The sequence below is a fragment of the Cavia porcellus genome, unplaced genomic scaffold (assembly GCF_034190915.1).
Source record: "Cavia porcellus strain 051 isolate PalLab524CR breed Dunkin Hartley unplaced genomic scaffold, mCavPor4.1 scaffold_7, whole genome shotgun sequence".
In the NCBI taxonomy this organism is placed as follows: domain Eukaryota; kingdom Metazoa; phylum Chordata; class Mammalia; order Rodentia; family Caviidae; genus Cavia; species Cavia porcellus.
Window position 1 is genome coordinate 77,561,512 of NW_026947490.1, and position 22,761 is coordinate 77,584,272.

A 22,761-nucleotide genomic window follows, 5' to 3' on the forward strand; every position below is an offset into this window, starting at 1 on the left:
TGGAAACAGCAGTTGGAGAAAAGCTAATAAAATCATTCTATATCACAGACAGTCAACTCTAAAAGAAATTGTAGTAGATCTATTTTTCACTGGTAGTGATATGAGTTACCTCTTTTTACAACCCAAAGGTAAGAAGGATGACCTTAGCATTAATTTCCCCCATATTGTATGGTTCTAAGGTCTTCTAGCCAAAGAATATGTGGCCTTCACCCACGGAGACTGCAGACAGTCGCCTAAAATTTCACAATGGCATGTGTTCCCTATTTTTGGGTGCTGGCTTTCTTATTGACACATCAGAATTGCAAACCAATAGGCTCTTGGAATTTAGTTTTCAGTGAATCACTGTTCATATTCTTTACAAATCCTAAGTAGAAGAAGTGATATTTTAAAAGCCCAGAAAAAGTGGAATACACAAAACATAAGACTCAGCATTATGCTTTTACCATTTAATATCACCATAGTGAGGAGCAAAATACTAAACACTGTAGGAGACAGTTTCCTTTTCTGTTGAATAGGATGTTAATGTCTGTCTCTCACAGTTACCTGGAAAATAAAGTACATTCATATACATCAAGTACTTAGAACAATGTCTGGCCCAGAATATTTGTAATTATCATCATGCTATTTAGAAATCCATATGCATATATTAAACCTTAGTGATTTATTTCAAAATTGTGATAATTTTGTGCTACTTATTGAATGTGATAAAAATAACTGTGAAAAAATCTATTCAAATTTTTAAACACAAAATGGTATTCATTGTGTTGCTTAATTTACATATTATTTCTTACGACAGTGTTACATGACAATTTCAAGTTAGTACTAGAAAAATATTTTCTCTCTTAAACAGTTATTTCTATAAGATATTGAGAATCAAAAATCACTTTTTTACTCTAGAGAAATATTTGTCAACAAAATTTAAGTTTGCAACTTAAATAAGACCCTGAAATTTAGGCACATGTATTACCAAAATACATGTGTTTTAGCATCAATCAAGTGAAAATAAGGTTACATTTTGCTTGTAGAAATTAAGGAGTCTGACTGGAAAGCATAATTAACTGATGGTCCTTCGAGCTTATACCGGAGACATTATCTGTTACTGTTAGCATGTTTTGGAGTGCTGGAGTCTCCTAGAGGTGCTTTCTAGATTTTCTTCCTGTCTGAGCAAGGTCAAGGAGAGTGTAGCAACGTTTTATGTTTACTAAAGGCATGAAAAGAAAAGAAATATGCTCTGCAGAGCAAGAGCAGGCCAGTTAAAAGTCAAAAAAATAAGCACACTCTACAGAGGGGATGCACACAAAGTGAAAGAAAAATCACAAGCTACAAGGAAAATGGCAGCTGTCTTGTCCCCCTACCACCACCACTCCTCAGACTGACGTCAGGTCTCAACTATCCTATCAGGAACCTGTTTGAGTTCTCGCGAGAACTGAAGATAGCGTTCTGATTGGCTTCCCCTGCAGACTTTGGGAACTGCTCTGCGCTTCCAGGTCACATTCTCTTCGGCAGCCAGTTTGCCCCGCCTTCATCTCCTAGGTTGAGTGGAGTGCGAAGAGATCCCCAAGCGAATGATGCTGCAGCTTGCAGGTTCTCAGACTTACAACACAGGAAAAAAAAAAAAAAAAAAAAAAAAAAAAAAAGTATTTTCAAGGTACATCTGTAGGAGGCAGAGAAAAAAGTTTCCTACCAGCATTTAAAAGTACATGCTTGGGCTGGGGATTTAACTCAGCAGCATAAGTGCCTGCCTTGCAAGCAGGCAGTCATGAGTTCGATTCCCGGTACCGATAAAACAAAAAAGACCAAAAAAAAAAAGTACATGCTCAAGGAGGTCCTCCAGGGAGAAGCATGCTATAGTCCGAAGCAAGAGACATTTATGTGTTAGGGGGCAGGGTCTGTGGAATTTGTCATTCACAGAAAGTTGTCTTTTGGTTTATGGCACAAAAGGATGGACCACCCCCCGAAAGATAACTGCCGAAAGATAAGTGAAAGGAAAAGATAGGGCCCCCACTTTCTTTTTTTAAAAGATGCTTTGCCTACCACATTCTTTGAACTCTCTCAATCTATTCCTCTATCTAAATCAGATTTCCACCCTTCACTAACCAAGCTAATCAATGGACTTATAACATTGTTAAGGGATTTTCAGTGTGATGAGCCTGCAAGAAAAGAAGCATAAACAAGCCCAGGGAGTACAGAGATGGATACCACTGGGTAACTTCTGTTACATCCTCAAGTGGCTGTTTTCTTAAAGGTGCAATTTTTTCAGTTTTTATTTTTTATTAGAACATGTTTGCAGGATATGATGATTAAATTCCTCCTGGGGAATTAGTGCATGTACATAATGCGTCTTAATCTCTCTTTTCCGTTCTCTTCCCTTACCCTTCCTATCCCCTTCTCTTTTATGAAAGATCTATGTCTCCTTTCCCTATTACCCATCTTTTTCTTTGTGCTTCATTAATACTTATTATCCATATTTTGTCTCATATAAGCGAAATCACATGATATTTTTGACTATGTGTCTGCTTTATGTTTCCTAAATATTATGGTCCCAAGGTGCACTCATTTTCCTATAAGTGGGTCAAATGTATCCCTTTTAGTGGTAGAGTGGTCCTCCATTGTTTATAAATGCCATATTTTGTCTATCCATTCATCATCTGCTGTTGATGGACATGTAGACCACTCCCAAAAATTAGCTACTCTGAGCTAGCACGCTATAAACATGGGTATGCATGTGTCAGTGTAGTATTATGCTTTTAACTCTTTCAAGAGAATATCTAGGAGGCGAATAGCTGCTTAAAATGGAATTTCTCATTTTAGTGTTTTGAGAAATCTCCATACTGACTTCCATAGTGGTTGTATGAGTTTACACTCATGCCAACAATGTAGGAGGATTCTTCTTTATCTGCAGCCTTGCTAGCGTGTGTTATCACTTGATTTGTTGATGACCTCCATTCTTTTTGGAGTTATACTGCTTTAATTTGCATTTTTCTAATTAGAGTTTTTTCATCCCCTTCCTGTATATCCTTCTATCTTTTTGAAGGTCAGGAGAGCACAGTGGCAGGGCCCAGTTGTTCCTCAGAAAATACTGTCATGCACATACATCCCAGAGTAAACCTGAAGCCCTAGGCTTTGACACTGCAGGCACTAAGTAAGAGGGTTCTGGAGTTCTTCTCTCTCTGTTGTTGCTACACTGATGGTAGAGATCAAGTCTCTACCTTTCACTTAACATCAATTATTGCGTATTCAATGCATAACACATTACCTCCTTCAAAACGTATTCTCATACAACTTGTTTCTCAAGTTGTCTCTCCTTGCCCCTAATGTGATATTTATTTCAGGATGAATAAGTACTGTGCGCAGCCACATGTTCAAGGATTTCTCTAATTAAACAAGGATCCTTGCACCTCATATTTTCTCTTCAGGCAGAGTAGAATGTCTAATGGAATAGCACTGTGTGTTAATAGATAATAGGACAGAATCAAGTTAAAATAATGACCAATTCTAAATATATTATTCATTGTACAGGAATTGTTACTTTGTGATTGAAAATAAGGTATGGGAGAGAATAAAAGAGAAAACATACAGTACATGGATTATATACATTTTGAATAACTTCTCATAATACGAAAAACTGTCGGTATGTATGTAATTGGATCCTTTCATGAGACCACGTTTTCCTTTGTACCATATTTTCTATATTTAATGCTCTTAGGCCACCATTAATTCTGGACCAAGAGCATCTGTCAACAGTTGAGGTCATTTTCTCTTTGACCACAGCGGCAGTTTGAGGTTATTCATGATGACCCCATCCTCAAAGGGCTGCCACAAAGTGACCTTCCCCATCCCAAGAATCTATCGAAACAACTAATGTAAATATCAAATGGAAACCAGACAGATGGCAATATCAGCTGCGGAAAGTTCTTTGTCATTGTTGGAGACTGATGCTCTGTTTTTATCTAAATGGTAAACATGTGCCTGCAATGTATCTTCACAATTGTGAGGTTCTAGAACACCAGAGAGCACCATGTGCAGCCCTGAATTCAAACGCCAAGGAATATTTATTGTCTCACATACTATTTGGAGACATATGCATAGGATCGATCTGGTGACATTGCTTAGTGGGTAGACATTTACTCACCTGAGAAGAATGAAAAGTCTTATCTTTGCTGATGATTCCTTCACTGGGCTAATGGGGATTTTTTAGAACCCCTCTAAGTTCCTAGCACTTCTGTGAGTAGGGTACTATGGGGAGCAGGTTAGCCAAACGACATGTGAAATAGCTAAGCTGAAAACATTTTCTTTATAGCACACATCGGAGAAACCAAAAAACATGAAATGGAAGACACAACAGCAAGCATTTTAAGCTGGAAACGGATATAATCATGGAAACGAGTTAGCAACCCTAAAATGCTGAATTCTAAAACCAACAGTGGGCAAAGTCCAGAAGTAATCCAGCTTCTGCCGAAGGCCTCCAAGGAGCTCGGGAGATAGCCTTAGTGAGGATCTCTGGGGTTGAGAGGCGATGAGTGAAATCAGTAGCGGATTGATTTCACTCATCGGATTGCCAGAGGCTGATGATACCCACCAGACACCCTCACTCTCTCATTTAGCTGGGAAACTGTAGTTTTATGCAGGACTAGGGAGAAACAGATGCTCAACGGACTTGGGAGCATCAGAAGAAGAGAGACCAAGGGCAACACACTGCAAATAAATTCAAGACTTTGTTTCCCTGTAGAATGTTAGGAGTCACAGGCTTCTTCCCTACTACTCTCAGAGAATACTGCGGTAGGGTTTTTCCAGGAAGGAAATTCACTGAGTCTTTGCTGAGGCCTAGGATCAGCCCCAAATGAAAAGCTTGATATCAGAGATGCTGAAGCGAAGTACACACAGGACTCCCTGTGTGCATCATCAACCCTTCACCCAGAAACAGGGATGGACTCATTTTTTTTAGGAATGCACCTAATTTAACAGACAAAGATACTAACACCTTCCAGGATGTACATAGACATAGATAAGATATTGTTTCCAGAGGAAAAGAATATACCATGCAAGAGACACATTTAGAAAACAAAGAAAACTAGGAAATTAAAGTTGTAATAGTAGATGTGAAAAATTAACTAAAAGGAGAGTAGAGACCTTTTCCCAGCAGAGAGAGAAAAATGATAATGAGACAGAAAATAGGGAAGGTTTAAAAAATTAGTTCATAGAGCCTACATCTGAATAATAAGAATTCCCTAGTATAAGAAAATGTTTTTAGATGAAGAGGAAAAATCATTATTTTCTAACTGAGGAGACCATGCCGTGGCCAGAACAGTGAATAAAAACAGGCTGTCCTAGAGGAACACTGCTTTTCATGATTTTTTAAAATCTTTTTGAGACAGGGTCTTACTGTGTTGCTCAGACTGGCCTTGACTTCACTATGTAGCCCAGGTTGACCTGGAATTTATGGTGATCCTTCTGCCTCGGCCTCCCAAGTGCTGTGAGTGCAGTTGAGTGCCATCACACTTGGCTGTATAGTACTTTTGTGTGTCTGACTACCATCCTTCATTTCCTCCCAGTTCTGTCCTTTAATTCAGATCGGCAGGGCTCCTGTGGAGCAACCAGTTAAGTCCACTTCCCCCACTCATTCTCACCTCTCTGTGACAGTGTCTCATGGCCACACTTGGCATACTCCTGTCCCCATTTTTTGCAATGTGAATAGGCTGAGAATTTTCCAAAATATTTAAGTTCTGTTTCCTTTTTAATAATTCTATATTCAAGTCATTTCTCTTTTTCCTATATTTCAGTCTAAGAAGTCAGAAAGGTGTAAGTCGAGATTGAATGGTCTCAGTTAAGTCCCAATTTCATAACTTATAAGACCTGTCTTCTACAAACATGAGAACATGACTACAGTTCACGCAATCGATTGTCACTTCATGACAGGGATGGCTTATTCTCCATCTTCCATTGACATATCTCATTTTCATCTAAGGTCTTGTCAGAGTAGCCTTTAGCATCGTATTTCTGCCAACGTTCTGTAACCAATTGTACATTCTCTAGAAAGATGGGAATTTTCTCAACTTCTCTTATTTCCCCTCCTTAACTCTTGTTAGAATCATCTTTGACAAATTCCATCAGGACCATCTCAGCTTCTCTCTTAAGCACTTCACAATTCTTTCAAATTGTGCGGTTTCGAAAACCAGTTCCATATTTTTGAGGTATCTGTTATAAGAGTACTCAACTTCTCAGGTCCATTTCCATATTAAGGAGATTTCTCTAGAGAAATAGAACTAGTGGGAGACCACACACACACACACACACACACACACACACACACACACAGAGTGGGGGACTGGCTCACACAAAAATCGAGGCTAAGGAGTCCCAGGGTCAGCAAGTTGGAAACTCAGGAAAACTAGTGCTCTCTTCCCAGTCTGAGTCTCAGAGCCTGAGAACCACGGAAGGTGAAAACATAAATCCCAGTTTAAGAGCAGAAGAAAATCAGTGTCCCCACTGAAACAGGAAGAAAAAAAGAGAATAATTCTGCCCTTTTTTGTTCTAGTCAGATCCTTAACCTACTGAATGATACCCACTCACTTTAGAGAAAGCAGTCTACTTTATTGAGTTCATCAGTTCAAATGCAAGCGCCATCTGGAAAGATCCTCTTAGACACAGGCAGAAATACAGTTTAATCTGGGCACCCTGTGCTCCACAGGATGCAACACATAAAACTAACCACTACAGGCTGGGGTAGCTGCAAGATGCCACCTGGAACGTACAGTTTAATAATGAAAAGGTCAGCTACTGTGACCGTGTGAAGAGTAGTATTTCTCTGAAATAACTCCTCAGTCTTCTGAGGAGTTAACTCCTTTGTCTTCTTAGCTCATGGGAAATAATTCTGCTGACTCCAGTGCAGGACCACTTCACTAGATTCCACCTAGAATCACAAATAGAAGACCTCTAAGGACTTCAGAACTCATTTAATTTTTTCTTAGCCCTTTGAAGATCACTCATGTTCCAGGGGTTAAGTCATCCACCAGAGATCTGAGACCTTTCACTGCAAAGGAAAACTAAGAGCTTGGATCGCCAAGTTTCTTATCTAGAACTCTTCTCTACAGTTTTCTCTTAGAGGTTGATGTGTTCAAGAAACTGAAAAATAATGAAACTAGTTTTTGCAAACAAAAACTTTGTTTAATGATGAAAGAAAACATGGCAAAAATGAGTCCTCTTTTACTTAAATGTTGTATTATCTCAACTTCATAAAATAAATTATCTCTATTTTATACCTGTCTTAGTCACTTTTTACTGATCGCTGAGACAAAATACCTGAAGCCCAAAGTTGGGAAAGGAAAGGTTTATTTCTTACAGTTTTTGGAGGTTTCAGTCCACACTCAGTTGGCTCCAAGACAGGCAGGCATGGCTGGGCTGCCTTTCATGGCGGCTGCAAACAGCAAAGAGGAACCGGCAAAGAGCAAGACACACCTTCTTCCCGCCATTACATCACATCCTGGCTCCACCCCTATGTGGGCGGAGCACTGACACCATCAATCCAAACACTAGACAATGAACCAATCACAAATACACAATGCAAACTCATGAGGCCTGGGGGACACAAACATAAACCATGACAATACCCATCAATAATTATGTGAAAATCTAACAATGATAGCTTGTTACCGTATTTCCATGATGCTCCTATACATGCTATCATAAATATGGTTTATGCTTCCTCTCAATTTGTTTTAAATAATGACCTTATGTTTACTGTGGACTCTTATAGTTGAGTAGTTTTTAACATTATGTAAAATAAAACCCACTATCGTATCTTAAAATGTGAAGCAATTAAAACAGATAAAAATATCTCTTTATTAACAGGAACTTTATCACACAAAATAGCATGGGCACACACACACACAGACTTCCTTGAGGAAACATTATCTATGACTCAGCAAGCCTCTCTTTGCCAAAACAGAAATACCACTTTGAAAATGTTCATGTCACTGTACCAGGACTCTTTGACATCTCAGTCATGTCTATGATTGCAAAATTCACAGCACCCCGAATTCTCAGTACAGGTCATCATGGCACACACTCTGCCCAGTCAACAAGACCCACTAGCAGTATCAGCTTAACACAAATGCAGAGAACAAGGCCATTGTTCCTAAAGAAAGAGACTGTTGCCAGCTTTTTCTCCCTGGGCAAAGAAAGCTCTGTAATAATTAGGTCAGAATATACTTCTGGTTTTAAGATTCAAATGGAAAGCTTCAAGCAATAGATATTATGTGCCGAGAAATAACTTAACTTCGTGTTGGCAGGACAGACCGTGTGTTAACCCATAATTCACTGATTCTTAGCTCAGCAGTTCTCAAGATTCCTAGTAAGAAAATAACACGCATGTGTGATGAGCATAGGAGTCTATATTAGGCCTGGTGGTACCTATTACATCTCCCTCTGGGAAATGTCAGGTATCTATGATTTAATGGACTCAGGATGACTTTAAAATAAGTATTATATGAATTCCACGATGTTTTCTGTGTCACATGATAGGAAAAAAGAGTTTTATCTGTGGCACTATGTCTGTTTTCCTCTGATCATGAGATGACCAAGATGAAAAGATCAAGCAGCCTCTGGAGGATGGTTGTTGAAAAGTATTTCCTTCGTCAGAATGACCTGGCTATGGAAAGGGGTTTCAACAGTTCTTCAAATCCAGTATCCATTTGACCTAGGAATGCATATTTAATCTCTGAATTGCTGAGGTAAAAACGTTACACAGAACCAAAAGGTGGCAAGGAGTTATTCTAGCAAGTGTGACAGTGAATCGTGTGATTAAAGCAGATAAATGGAATGTTTTTGGTTGTTACCCTCTGGGTAGGTTAGTTCCCAGTGACCCCTGCTAGAGACTGAATTGTATCCCCAAAACCTAGTACACTGAAGCCCTACACCCCAAATGTAACTGTGTTTGGAGATAACAGGAGGCAATTAAGATTAAGTGAGGACATAATAACAGAATCTTAAATCTGAGAGATCTGTGATTTTGTAAAAGAAGGGAAGAACCGGGTGTGGTGATGTCTGTCCAGCTGCAATCTCAGAACTCAGGAGGCTGAGGCAGGAAAATAGCTGTAAGTTCAAAGCCAGCCTGAGCTAGATAGTGAAACCTTGTCTTCAAAAAATAAATAAATGGTAAAAATAAAACAAAAAGAATAAAAAGAGACCTCTCTCTCTCTCTCTCTCTCTCTCTCTCTCTTTCTCTCTCTCTCTCTCTCTCTCTCTCTCTCTCTTTCTCTCGGCATGCACCAATGTAAGTACACACAGTGAGTACATGGGTGTCTATGAACCAGGAAGAGCAGAGGACCGGGCTTGGTCTTCCAAACCTCCAGTACTATGAAACGATCAATCCATGTTTTTCAGCCACAAGATCCACAGCACCTTTGCTCCAGCAGCCCATTCGGATGAGGCTACCACCAGAAAATGTAATGAGTGATCAAGGTATTGAAGCGAAGCTTGGATCATGTGCAGTGCGCAATCTCCAAGGCCAGAGTCAGCGCAGAGCTTAGGTGGGAAAAAAAGGCCAAAAACCAAGACAAGTCAGAGACTGGGGTGAACCATGGGCTCCTCCTAACCAGAATCAAACCAGTGTTCAGCACAGTAATTAAGAATTTAGGCTTTGGAATTAAAAAAAAAAATTTTCTTTCTTTTATTCTCTACCTTCTGCAAGCTACAAGACTTTTTGTAAGTTACTTCACTTATCCTAACGTCAGTGCCACTAATCCTAAAATGGAGATAACAAAGCTTTTACCACAGAGCTGCCGTGAGGAATAACTGATTAAATGATCAGAGTTTGAAGCATCCTAACATCTCAGTGAATTCATAACCTCGATAGTTACCAAATTTAGCAAACGTGGGATCTAAAGGGTGTTCATTTTTCAGACCCTGAATATTTATTGCACGCTTCCTATCTGCCAAGCAAGAGAGTGCAGCTGCTAGAGTCAGAGCAGGGAGTAAAGAGGGGGCCTCACTGGGGCCAGGGGGCGTTGCCTTCAGGGGGGTTCCAGGCTGGAGTAACCAGGGGAGTCAGCAGCCTCCCAGCCTTGGCCAAGGCCAGAAAGGCCCTGTTTTGCTCAACATATACAGTTCCTGGTGGGGAGTGGCTGAATATTTGAGAAAACATACAGAGAATCCCATACTCTTAAAGGTATTACCATGGTGTGTGTGGTAAATATGACTTCTTCTTCAAATATTCAAGATTGACTTATTTTGCAAAATTTAATCTCTAAATTTCTTCCTTCTCTCATCTTAAAAAAGATGACTTCAAGAATGATGATTGAACTTAAGGCCTTTGCATTGAGCTACATTCCAAGTCCATCTGTCTATGCTTTCCTTCCTTCCTTCCTTCCTTCCTTCCTTCCTTCCTTCCTTCCTTCCTTTTTTGAGATATGATCTCACTAAGTCACTGTATTACCCAGGCTTGGGTCAGCTGTGAGTCGCAGTTCTCCTGCCTCAGCCTCTCGAGTGCAGGGATTACAATCTGATGCCACCACACCTGGCTTGCTCTCTTACTGTTTGTGGAAGCTCCGGAACCTTCAAATGTTGATGGGTATGTGTGGCCTTCTTTTCCTTGTCACCATCCATCTTTCCTTCTCGATTCAGAATGCCAGCTGAAGCAGTAAATTCATGCTTCATAAATAATTGGGGAGATTTTGCTTTATTTCATGGCCGTTTACCTTGCTATCTGTGGTGTCTGTCATTCTTTGGTTACTTATATGCAGGCCTGATCGGTAAATGGATATGGTTATGACTAATAAATCCTTTTCACGTCTAAAAATCCATTCTCCAAGAGATGATTTTACAAGGACTGTTTGGTAAAATGGTGTGTTCTTGTGTTGCTTTGGAAATAAGCCTTATTTTCTTTCATTATTTTCGGGCAAGCTGTGTTCATGCACATAAAATCCACAATCAAAACAGCTAAGAAAAGCGCTGATATCAGCTCCCTATCATTGTCTGTTTAAGTAAAAGGAAGAAAAATAAATGTTTTTGCAAAAACTCAACAAATAAATAGATGCGGTACATAACTAACATTTGAAAATAATCCTGAAAGAAAACTGGACATATTCCAAAACTTTTCCATATTTAAACAAATTTTGTATGTCTTCTCTTCTTCCCATATAAATGCATTGCTCTGAGCCAGCTACAGGAAAGTATTGTTATTTCAGCAACTTTCCTTCATTGAAAAAGTATGATTTTACAGTTTGTCGCGTTTAGTGGCATATATAAATTTAAAGCGCCAAACAAATAGACCCTTTAAAATAGCAAACAGACTCTTACAAAAATAATTTTTTTATAAACAGAACACCTCTCCCAGACCTAAATCCTTTGTTAGTAAGATAAACTCTAGAAACAGATTTTAAAGACCTTAGCATTTGTTTTTATCCAATAAAATGCTAACAAAGGGTACCACAATGCACAATTGTAGTTCAGAAATGCAGTATCTTTCAGAATGTTTTTTACTGTTTTTCCAAGATTAGGTGTCACCAGCCATGCTACCCCGAAAGTGTCACTTTGCATGAGGAGCAGGGCGGTTAGATCCGTCTGCTCCAGGCCTACTTGAATATTATTACACTTTTTAAATTGTCACACCTTTGGGAATGAGCTATGCTCTAATACTGTTTCATTCTGTTACCGTAGATCTATGTTTTAAATATAAGAAAGTCAAAGGATATGAAGATACAGGTTACCAAACCAGGTCACTGGTTGTCTAGGTGACGTTCTTTTTAGGTAATAGAAGTCACCATCATTTTGAAATACACTTGCTGGACTTAAACTGAGAATTCACATTCAGGCTGCAGTGGGATCATATTGAGTAGGGATGGGAGAGGGAAATACAGCAAGTTTCAAGCTTGGTGAAACTGGCCTGCGGAGGCTGAAAATGGAAATCATTAGGCGGTTGTCACTACACTGCAAACACAGCAAAGTTTTAGAACAGAATTATCAGCTCTGAACTGTACAATAGGACCTTCTGGGGAGCCCCCAACTTCCTGGGGGTGACTGGTATGTATGTTAAGACCCCAGAAAAGAATTGTTATGTAGGACATAAAATAGATTTATAACCCACAGCCTTTCACAGGGCTTAAAAAAATAACTATACATGTTCATAAATTATATCTTTGCTCGTTTTTACCAGGTTGGTCTGGGGCGATGGGATAGATGTTTTTTAGCCTGCCTCCAGTGGAGATTCAGTAAAAGCTGTGTTTCTAGACTGCCTGAGTGTCAAGCCTCAGCCCTGTGGAGCAAAGCTGGGTGGTGCCCGGACCTGTGAGTAGGCATGCGTGGGTGAATGCCACTCTGTGTGCGTGAAAAGCAAGACTGATTCTTTCAAAAGGGTTCTCTTGGTTCGGATGAAGGATAAAAATAAAACCTGTAGGCTTCCATAAGTGATACCAGTGGCTTTTTCTTGCAAGGTATCCATTTATATTTTTGACAGCATTTGTTTGTCTGTCTTGAAAAAGCCCTTCATTCAAGGATCACATTGCAGCCATGGATTATTTATGTATAATTTGGTAGATGATAGACATTTAAAATTACTGTGACGGGGGTTTTCACATTGTTTCTGCCGATCTGACAAAAAAAAAAGCATATTGCCAGAAAAGAGTGTGAGAACTCAAATTCCTCAGAATCAATCAACACTCTTTTGAAGAGAATTGTTATAAAGAAGCATTTTGGAAAGGGGCGGAGGTGGGGAGGATAGTTCTTGCGATGAAAACATAGTTCTGTAAAACAAATTTGTCTTATTGATGAAAATTATGCATGCTATGCTTTAATTTATTCACCATTACTATTGTCTTTGAAACTGTCTTCTGTCCTATATACACAATGGCCCTAGGAAGCTTAAAATACAGCCAATGTGTCCCCCATGTGTGTTCCTAGTGAAATATTTTAATATATTTTGAAATGAGTTTACTTAAAAGACAAAGAAATAAGTACCGAAGGCTGAAGACTAAAAATACAGAGAACAAATCTCCTCTCTATGGAAAGGTTCATCATTGCCAGGGCTAATCTGGAAACCGAGGAGCAGCTGTGTTGTGTAATTTATGTGAGGATAAAAATTGTTTTTATATTACTTTTGCTGTGGAGGAGCGCATTCTGTAAACTCATCGTATTTTCCATCTTGACTTAGAAAGAAGTACTGCTGTGGCAATTTTGAAAATAAGACTTTCACTTATCTCCTTGCAAGTGGCTTCTTCCCCCACCCCAGGTCCTTCTCACACCCTCCTGCCCGCTCCACACAGCCCCTCCTTAGCCAAGGCATTTGAGAAACATAATCGGTTGTGTCCTGAGGTCATTTTGGTGTTTTAAATAAATGTCAGCTACCCTTTAATCAGAGGCGATCTGAGGAGGGCAGCTAATGCGATTTCACTTTGATTACTTATTTGAATTTTGGATGCGAAGGACTCTGAACCAATTCCCTGAATTTGTCCTCGTCATAATTTAGTTATCCATGACTGCTTTATTACATTCGAGGCCCTCTCAAGAGTGTATTGATTGTTACAGTTCTTCGTTGTGTGCTAACAGTGTCCCTAAAATGCTCTGTTCTCCAGTTCCATTTCCCTGACCCACTGATGTTTCCGATTTTCTCCTTCTCCAGTTGCAGCCTTTCCCTAAAAGTCCTCTCTAGGGGCAGAGACACAGAAAGCAAGACTTAGTGATTTGGGGTATAGCACTTTGTTCTCCAGAATTTCCTGCTGTCTCCTTTCAATCCATCCTTTTTTCACTGTTAGGAGTCCGTATCTTAAACTCAAAACTAAGCATAACATTGCAGACTTTAACATCTGTTGGTCCCTTGTTTTTTCTACCTTGCATTTTTTAATACTGAGAGTAGTATGAGAAAGTTCTTCAACCAAGATGTGAAACACATTCCAGCTAAATTAAATAGCTAAATGAGAAGTTTAACACATGCCAACTCCAATAAATCATTCCTGTAAATGTAGTTTCGTTTACCAGTTTGTGTTATCACCCAAAGGAAAAAAGTCACAAAAGCATTTGTCACTTGTGAACCTCTCTTAAATGCTTTCATTAGTCATTGATTGAACTCAGGGTCTTATGCATGCAAGGCAAGTGTTCTGCCACTGAGCTAAGCCACCAGCCCCTCTTTGGTCTCTTGAACAAAGTGTCTGAAAGGTTCTAAGATTATCCAAGAACTGGCCGAAACAGTAGAGAGACGCAACAGAAGCAAGCAGATCGTAGCTCACCCCTTGTGGCACTCACGAACTGCACAGGCAAATGCAGAGCCAATCATGTCACCGTCTGACACAGACTTTGGTTTGCAAGGACGGGGTAGTAAGGCTTTGGAGAAAGGACATCTAGAGAAAAAACAGGCAGCAGCATGTTCCTGAGAACAAGTGCTATCCGACTGAGAGCAAGGAGAAGAGAAATTAGCCAGGCCAAATGGGTTCATGATCAAGGCCAGGAAGAAAAAGCCAGGCACCTCCCAGAGAAGCGATGACACTCTGGCATGCAAGAATGAGAAAGATTAGAGAGGAGGGAGGGCAGAAGAAGAAAGCCATCAGGATGTCCACCACACTGTGCCCAGGCGGGGCTGCAGGAGGAAGGGCGGGGGTGAGAGAGCTTCTGAGTGTCAGCTCCAGCCGCCAGTGGGTGTCCCAGTGAGGCTGCTGGCAGAGACGGCCTTCGGTGCCTACAAATAAAGCCTTTAACTTGAAAATTGATGATTTAGCAGTGAAGTTTAATTTAAAATCTACCCGTATGTCTTCTGTTCCAAGGTAGCTTATTAGAAATTTCGTTATCTCCTGCTCCTCGTTTATATTTCACTTAGGGCTATTTCTGCAGCTGTCTTTCTTGATGATTACAATAATACACTTAGAAGTATTTTATTGAAGAGTTTACTTTTCCCTATTTTAACCACGCTTTAATTTCTGGGTACTTTCTCCACCCTCAGTGGGGATGATTAAAATGTGGTGGCTTGCCATGGAGAATTACAAAGTAGAAAATAAGACCATAGCATCACAGTAAAAGAGTCAACTCCGTGAAAGTTTCATTCCCCATGCTTATCAAAAGTTGTTGAAACATCGCTTGCCTTTTTTGATTTTAAAATGTAGGCAGATATATACCAGTATATCAAAAAAAAATGACACTTTGTCAAAGGGGACTTTCATGGGAGAATGTTCTGAATAAAATTTTTCTTTTAGAAGAACTCAAGCCATTTGACATCCCAAAGCAAATGCAAAAGAACACAAATGCCTGGACTCACTCTGGTCACAACAGTTGCATTTACTTTTTACTACATTTTTATATGCCAAAAATTGTCCCCCCCAAAAAAAGTTATCACTTTTATTCCATGATAATGCTTGTTTGAAATAAAAGCACTTCTGACTCCTGAAAACTGAGTCTCTTTAGACTTAGCAGCCTTTCTACAAGTGTGACGACGATACGGTTAGCTATGACTAGGGTTAGACCCGGTGTAATTATATCCCCTTATCTGTTAGAAACGCTGGCTGTGACTAGCTGCATTTCACTTTCTGACAGATGAAATACAGAGTTAAAATCTCAAACTAGTTCCTCAAGAAGCACCTCCACACCATCGCTTTCAGATCTTTTAACCTGTGGCAAAATGGTAGCCAGAAAAAAGTGAGAACACAGGTGGTATTAAAGCCTAAGCAAGACTAACAAATCAGATGTACGTGTACACCCACCTCTTTTTGTCCCTCTCTGTGGGGGTGCTTTGAAATGGTTCCAGTTCTGTAGACCTTCTGAGAATGTCAGGGCTAAGGTAACGGATGATGGTTGAATTGTCAATTCAAAAATCAGTAGACAGTTGGCTTTCATCACAATATTGTCTTTTCTGGAATGGAAGGATGTTGGTATTTACTATCCACAAACTTTGCAGAGAATGAATCTAGTTTTAGCTCTTTGATATTACTGCATTTTCATTAGTATGTATTTGTAATACATAATGATTCTGCTTTTTATTTACATTTTGGATTTCTCATATAAGAGAAAGCTTGCAAGTTCTTGGGTAAAAATTGAGAAAATGACTGAAAAAAACAGAAACAGATGGAAATAGAGGTAACTGAGATGCAATATAGTTTAAAGTTACCTGGCATGCAGGTAACAGTGAGGGTGTAAAGGGGAGAAATACTGTGTACCACTTTACTTGACTTATAAGCTAACTCTCATCTTGTATCTTGCTCTCATTCTAAATACCTAAAGTTTTAAATATCTGCTCAAAAGTGCTACACAAAAGTTTGAGCTGCTGTCAGAGAATGGGGGACAGATTTTCCCATTGGAGAATAGAAATCACCTAGGCTTTAATAAAATATTAGCAATTCTGTCCCCACTGCTATAAGAGGACTCTCAGAATCCAGCAACAGATTTTAGTCACTAGTGATCGAACCAAATATGTTAGCTTTCCCTCTTCAGTTAACTGAACTGCATTTCGTGTTGATGTGCTGGTGGTTGTGGTACAGGAGGAGCCGACAGTGGTTGTAAAGCATCTCCAACTGAGAATTTCTTTCTTGTCCCCGTGAGATGAGGCTGAGTACAGTGCAGGTTAGAGCTGTGGACAAAGGCTTTGACTCCTACCTCCGTCACTTCTGATTCTGTGAGCTTAGGTAAATGCTTAGCTTCTGTGATCCTCACTTCTTTCATTTGTAATATGGGTCTCCTACCACCTCTTTAGACAGTGAGTTCAAAGCTTCATAAACATCCAGTACTTAATAAATGGAACCAATCATCATGAATAAACAGATGTGCATAGTTCCGGAGTTTAGGACTCTCTCAGGGAAGCAGGAAATCCCCTCCAGATGATTCTGCTACAGTCTCATCCTTTTTTATTTTTTTATTTTGAGGCAGGGTCTCACTGTGTTGCCAGGCAGGACTTGAAGTCTCAGGCATTCCAGTCTATCTCCCAAGTACGGAGACCATAGGTGTGCATAGGGAGACCACGCACCCCTGGCTGTATCCTCAGAGTTTACCAACCAGGAAAAGTTGCTCTGTCTTGGTATGCACTCTTTGTTCCCATGTCTGCAGGCCATGCTGTTTATTCAAACACAAGTTAAAATCAAATATTGTCCTTGTTACATTTATTAGTGTGACTCAGAAGAAGTTGTATTACACTGATTGTCACACTTAGGAATCCTTTGCTAAAACCAGCAGCATCTCCTAAATATAATAAGGCCAAAATTAATTTCTAAAACTCAGATCCCTTTAAAATTTAAACAGTCACATCCCTAGTTATAGACTATTATTGCCTGTAGGGTTGAAGCATAAATGCAGAAGAAGAGTCAAGGACAGGTCAATATTTGATTCTCTAATACATCAACCGTGCATGAGACCGTGAGGCCATAACTATCGTAAACAGCTCACTCTGAGTCCACAAGTGAAGCCAACAGAAGATGCAGATTGAACTTTAGTGGTTCTAATATTAAAATTTTACCGCACATTTTGAACTATTTCATAAATTGGTTTGAAAATGAATGAAGCAGTAACATGGAACTTCAGCTATGTTCTAAATTAAATATAAGCATTTAAAATAACCATTATAATTAAGTACGAGGCTCAGGCAACTAATCATTAAAAGTGGAATTGGTAACTTAAGATTTATCATTCTGAAAGGACTTCTACCACATCTCTAATGAGTTCTTCCCTCTATTTAAATGAAAGGCTAGCTGTTTTTTCTCTGGGTGGTAACTGGGAGGAGACAACCATTTCTCGTGTCGTGGTTGTCAATTTCATATTGAATCAAAAATGTTGGTTTCACCCCAGTCTTTTTAGTTCCAACTCAATACCACGTTTGCTTATCCACATCCACCTTAGCATGTTTTAGTTATCAAAACAAATACTAAAAACCTCAGTAAGTAAAATACCATTTGTATCGTAATGGGTATGTTTTGTAAAAGAGCTATATATTTTAACTGTAACTATTCTGTAGCATGAAGCCTGACAGTGTGTTCCTGTGAGGGTGAGTACACGCACTGAATTTACAATTTTGTAAAATCTGTTTTAAAGAGTTTTTTATTAAACTATTTGAATTACAGTTCACCTTCTACTCTCCAGTGCTTCTTAGGACAGCTGATAGGGCAAAACTGCATTTTTCTACCCAGGGCTTTGAGGCACCGGGTGTTGGTTCTCTGGTCTTTCCTGTGTTGTGGAGTTAGTAACGCTGCTAAGAATCTGAAAGAGGTGATACCTCTGCATGGGAAGGAGGCTGCAGGTGCAGGGCGGGTTAGCGGGTTTTGTTACTTGGACTGAATACCTGCAATTGCTGGTTGTCACCGTTTTCTTCTGTTGTAAAAACAGAACTAATTGGAGGCATCACCCTTCAGGGCAAGCGCTGCTGGTTAATGAACGTTGAGTGCCCTCTTGAGTTCAGCATTTTAATTATTCATAATTATAATGATTTCTGTGTATTCGGGGGTCTTTGGGAACAATTCTAATTTGTCAAACAAATTAAGAGGCAGAGTAGCTGGGGCTTTGTTTTGTTTTGTATTAAGGTCATGGGCCTGTGACTCCGCCAAGTTCTCATAAGAAGCTAGTTTTTTAGCTAATATGTGGGCACAGTCCCCACATATGTATCTGAAGTAACCAGATACATTTTTTTCTCAGCCATGTTTCTAGAATCCTAGCAATATTATGGCTGTGGGGCAAAGAAATGGCAAGGACTCAAATGGAAGGATTATAAATAATTAATGAAAATACGTTAAGTAGAGAGTAGATTATTAGATTCTACCAGACAAGCATACAACTCTTGAGATCTTTCCCTTTCTTGAAGGAATTTGTATGTAGAAGAGTTCCTGTGTGTGTCTGCTTTGCACTCCAAATATAGATACATCCAATGGACTCCAGTAAAAGATGGATTCTAGGCCATTTGTGTTGGTTTTTACTGAACATCTACTAGTGAGAATGATGTGTTGAGTCTCCACAATCTATTTAGATGTCATATATACTCAATAATAATCTGAAATCGTAATGCAATCGTGTTTTTTAAAAAAGAGTTTAAGATTGTGATTTTCTTTCATTTTTCCCATAGCTTCTTTGTCTTCTATCTTTTATAATACAGCAGTTGAGTTTTGGATTCAAGTGTGCAGCCTTCAGCTAGAGAGTTAATCAGACTTCCTGGTAGTGTGTAATCAATTTAGGAAGAAGCAACAAGTGCTTAGTATAGCAAGTGGTAGCCAAGATAACAATGATTGATATTGGTATTCATGCATGTCTGTGGAAAGATCTGGAGACATACAACAGGTACTTTTAGGAAAGTGTGTTCAACCACGCCCACCTGAAAACCTCAACAGCTAGAGAAGAAACAGGTTTCTGCCGTGAAATCATTATGAAAGTACTTGTGTCGACTCCCAGCTTCCAAGCCCAGCCCTGACATATCATAAGGTTACAATCCAATGTGATTTCCAGGCTTTCAGTAAAAGAGTTCATGAAAGGCCCATATGGACCATGAACGTGTATCCACGACGTCCTTCTTTCCGCATTAGGTGTTTAACTGCAGCTGCTGTGCACAAGGAAAATGAAAAGACTAATTGGAAAATCGCTTTGCTTCCCTGTCCACCCTCAGGAGCTCCCCAGCAAGGAAGAAGCCAAAAGCACAGCCCAGAGGAGAGGAGAGGCCATGGACTGTCCACCAACAGATACTCATCCCCGGGATAACTGAGAAGTGTCTGAATGTAGGTATGTGTGTCAAGAGCATTGGTCTGCCCGTGCCGTTTGCTGTCTATTGCTTCTTGCTTCCGTCTCTGACACTCCTGCATCTGTCACATCAGCCTGTGGAGAGCGCAGGTTGGCTAGACACACGTGTACACTCCTACACCAACGCCCAGAGGAGCCTCTTGCAGGTGGTGTCTCCTCCACTCCACTCTTAAATCATTCTGTAAACAGCTGTAAACCTCCCACTCCCTTGTCTCAGCATGCCCATTCATAAACCTTCTTCCTCATCAAAGGAAGATCCTTATTTCCTGAACATAGAAAATCTTTGTCTTTTTGGTTCCCATTCTGAGAAATAACTTTCTGAGCTGCTCCGTGACCATTCTCCCTGGTGCATCAGCATCCTTGGATCCAGCAGCACTGAGCAGATTAAGCAAAGCAAGTTCCTGGGTGTGGCTGGGTGGGCCATGGGGACGTGGCCTTGGGTCCCATCTGTGGCCCTTCGCCTCCTCCCTGGCACTGTTACCTTGCTCTGCTTCTCAGCTGCCAAAAACTGAATAGTTTTGCCCCTCCACATCCTTTCCTCTCATTTTTCTGTCTTGGAGCTGGGCAATCACAGGCTACAAATGTGAGCCAACTAATCCTTTTCTCTCTGTGTACACTGTCCTCATCAAGTATTATGTCTAGCAAAGGAAAAAACTGGCTTGCTCTTTGCAAGTCTTTTAGTTCTGTTCACCCTCCAAGGCCAAAATCAAATTGTCAAGATTCTGTCCACCTACTCAGACAGAATCTTGCCAACTTCCCTTTTTTCCAAACTTCTCTAGAACATGTAGTTATTCCTTTTGTCTGGCATTTGCCAAGGTCTGGTGCTTTTTATCTGTATATGCATGCATACTGTGTTCTCAGCATAGCAACTATATACTTCTAGAAAATAGAGAGTCTAGTGTATATCATCATTTGTACAGCAGAGCTGTGTGTTTGTCACAGTCCGGGGAAGGAGATGGTCCTATAACAAGCAGCCAGGATCATCTGAGGCACCACAGATGAGAAGTGAAGAATATACACTATGGGGCCACACCGTTCAAGTCTGAATTCTTGCTCAGTTCTTAGCTGGGCACCTTGTCAAGGGCTCTTGTTAAAACTTTATGTGCCTTCACTCCTCTTCTCCAAAAGGAGGATATGTAATACTCCATTTCAGTGGGTTGTTGCAGAGGCTAAGTAAGTTAATAGATTTAAAAGAGCTTAGAGTCCAGTACATATTAGACACTCCAAATCATTATAGGAATACTCCATCTCAGCTCTGTTAATCGATCCTAGAAAATAAATGGCATGATCTTCATTCTCCAGACAGAATACGGTGTCCCTAAGGGGTCAGATCAGTGCCTGAAAACATGAAAGGAGGCAGAATCAGGACCAAAATATCTGACCAGAAGCCTGGGTTATATCCGTCTGAACACTGGCTCAAACACAGATGCCATGGGATGAGTTCTCTCTAAGAATGATGACTTGTTTTCGCTTCTGCTCAGATAGTTTCAATTAACTCATGCTGAGACTTCACTAGGTTTCACCTTGCAAAAATATTTTAAATGTAGAGCCATTTAAGTGGATTTAAATACCCGTTTTGTTGTTTAATTCAAATGAGATGGAGTCATAACATTTATTTATTTATTTATTCATTTATTTGGACTCAGGGTTCAGAATTCTATCTCACTGAAGGAGAAGAAGGTGGGTGGGGTGAGGGCTGTCAGTGGCTTCTCTACCCTGGAACATTTTACAACCTAAGAGGCTGCATAATGGACACATGGCAGGAGCTCCAAACCATGTCCACTGGGAGAGGACCCTTCCTGCTCTGTCTTTCCTTCCATGCTACAGTGCAGGGCTGTATCATTGTCTACAAAGCCAGCTCTTTAGGATTTGGTGAATTATAGTAAGTTATAAAAGTTTAATAGTAAGTTATAAAACTGATATGGAGTTGTTTTCTAATTGTCATATCCCATTGGAAGTTATTTTGGAGAATTTGCAGAGAATTCTGTGAAGTGTGCACCCTTATTGGCTAGGACGTCAGCAGCAAGTTGTATTCTTGTCACTGGCGACCTCCTTCATCTGCACATCTGCAACAGGTAGTGCTGTTGTGGATGTGGCGGAAGTAGCTAAGGAAATTAAATTTTGCAGCTCTTCTGATATATTGAAGCGCCCTCGCTGCATTAAGAGGGATTTCCCAGACCCTCTGCAGACCTCATGGAAGCATCTCCAAGGGAGGGAATGAGGTTTTGTTCTAGGTTTTAACATATTATACCATTTAATCATTGATACAAGCCTATAAAGTAGGCATTGTGACTCCTATTTACCAGTAATGAAGCTAAAATTCAGACAAAGCAAATCATGCAATAGTCCTGGGCTGCAGTGAGCCCTGGATTCAGAGTCCTGAGGCTGCTTCATGTTTCAGCTTCCTCACCTTAAATAGCATTCTGAAGACCAGCATAGTTTATGGGTAAAATCCCTTTGAAATGATCAAAGGTACCGTGAACATAAAAGTCATAGCTATGAGTCTGCAACTATAAACCCTGAAACAGTTCTCAAATGCTTTGAAACCTCAGACCAGCAAGAGGAGAAGATGGAAGTAATAAAAGGAAACAAAGACTGAAAATGTAGACCCACAATGCCTATGCAGAGCCTCGGGGAGCCTGTCTAGGAGAGCTTACCCCAGGGGTCTCATCCCAGTGCTGATCCAGTGTTGTTCAGTTATCAGTCACCCAGTGCAAGATCCCTTAAATATAATATTTCATGTTTTAAAATAAAGCTGTAATGGTCATCAGACCAGATATATAACATCACATTGGAAATTGAGATGGTCATGTGTGGAGCCATATGTGTTGTGTGAACTGGTTGTATGGCAAGCGTGGGGCACCGGAAGCTAGGGCTCCCCTAAATAAAGCCATGGTTTTAGAATGCATGTGTCCCCCATCCCGCCCTGAGTCCCTGCCACACCCTGTGAGCCTCAGTGGGGTCCAGCCAGCTTCTTCTTGGCCCTGCCTTTCAAGAGCAGTAATGGCACTTCAAGTTGTAGCTGATGTCTGGTTTTGACCTTGCAGATATTGAAGAGAAATAAATGTATTCAATGAGTGATTA

General features: G+C 40.1%; 1 protein-coding gene across 10 annotated transcripts in view; it reads left to right on the forward strand.

Annotated features, from left to right (window-relative positions):
* The window catches only part of Hs3st5 (heparan sulfate-glucosamine 3-sulfotransferase 5), a 282,160-nt gene that overhangs the window by 151,202 nt on the left and 108,197 nt on the right, over positions 1-22,761 (forward strand). For 5 of the 10 annotated variants that reach the window (XM_063253876.1, XM_063253881.1, XM_063253878.1 and 2 more), the window contains exon 3: positions 19,547-19,659. The gene's annotated coding sequence lies outside the window, so the exon portion shown is untranslated. Of the gene's footprint in view, positions 1-12,149; positions 12,283-19,546; positions 19,660-22,761 lie in introns of those variants that run through there. The other 5 variants (XM_063253880.1, XM_063253879.1, XM_063253877.1 and 2 more) reach the window with 3 other exon arrangements.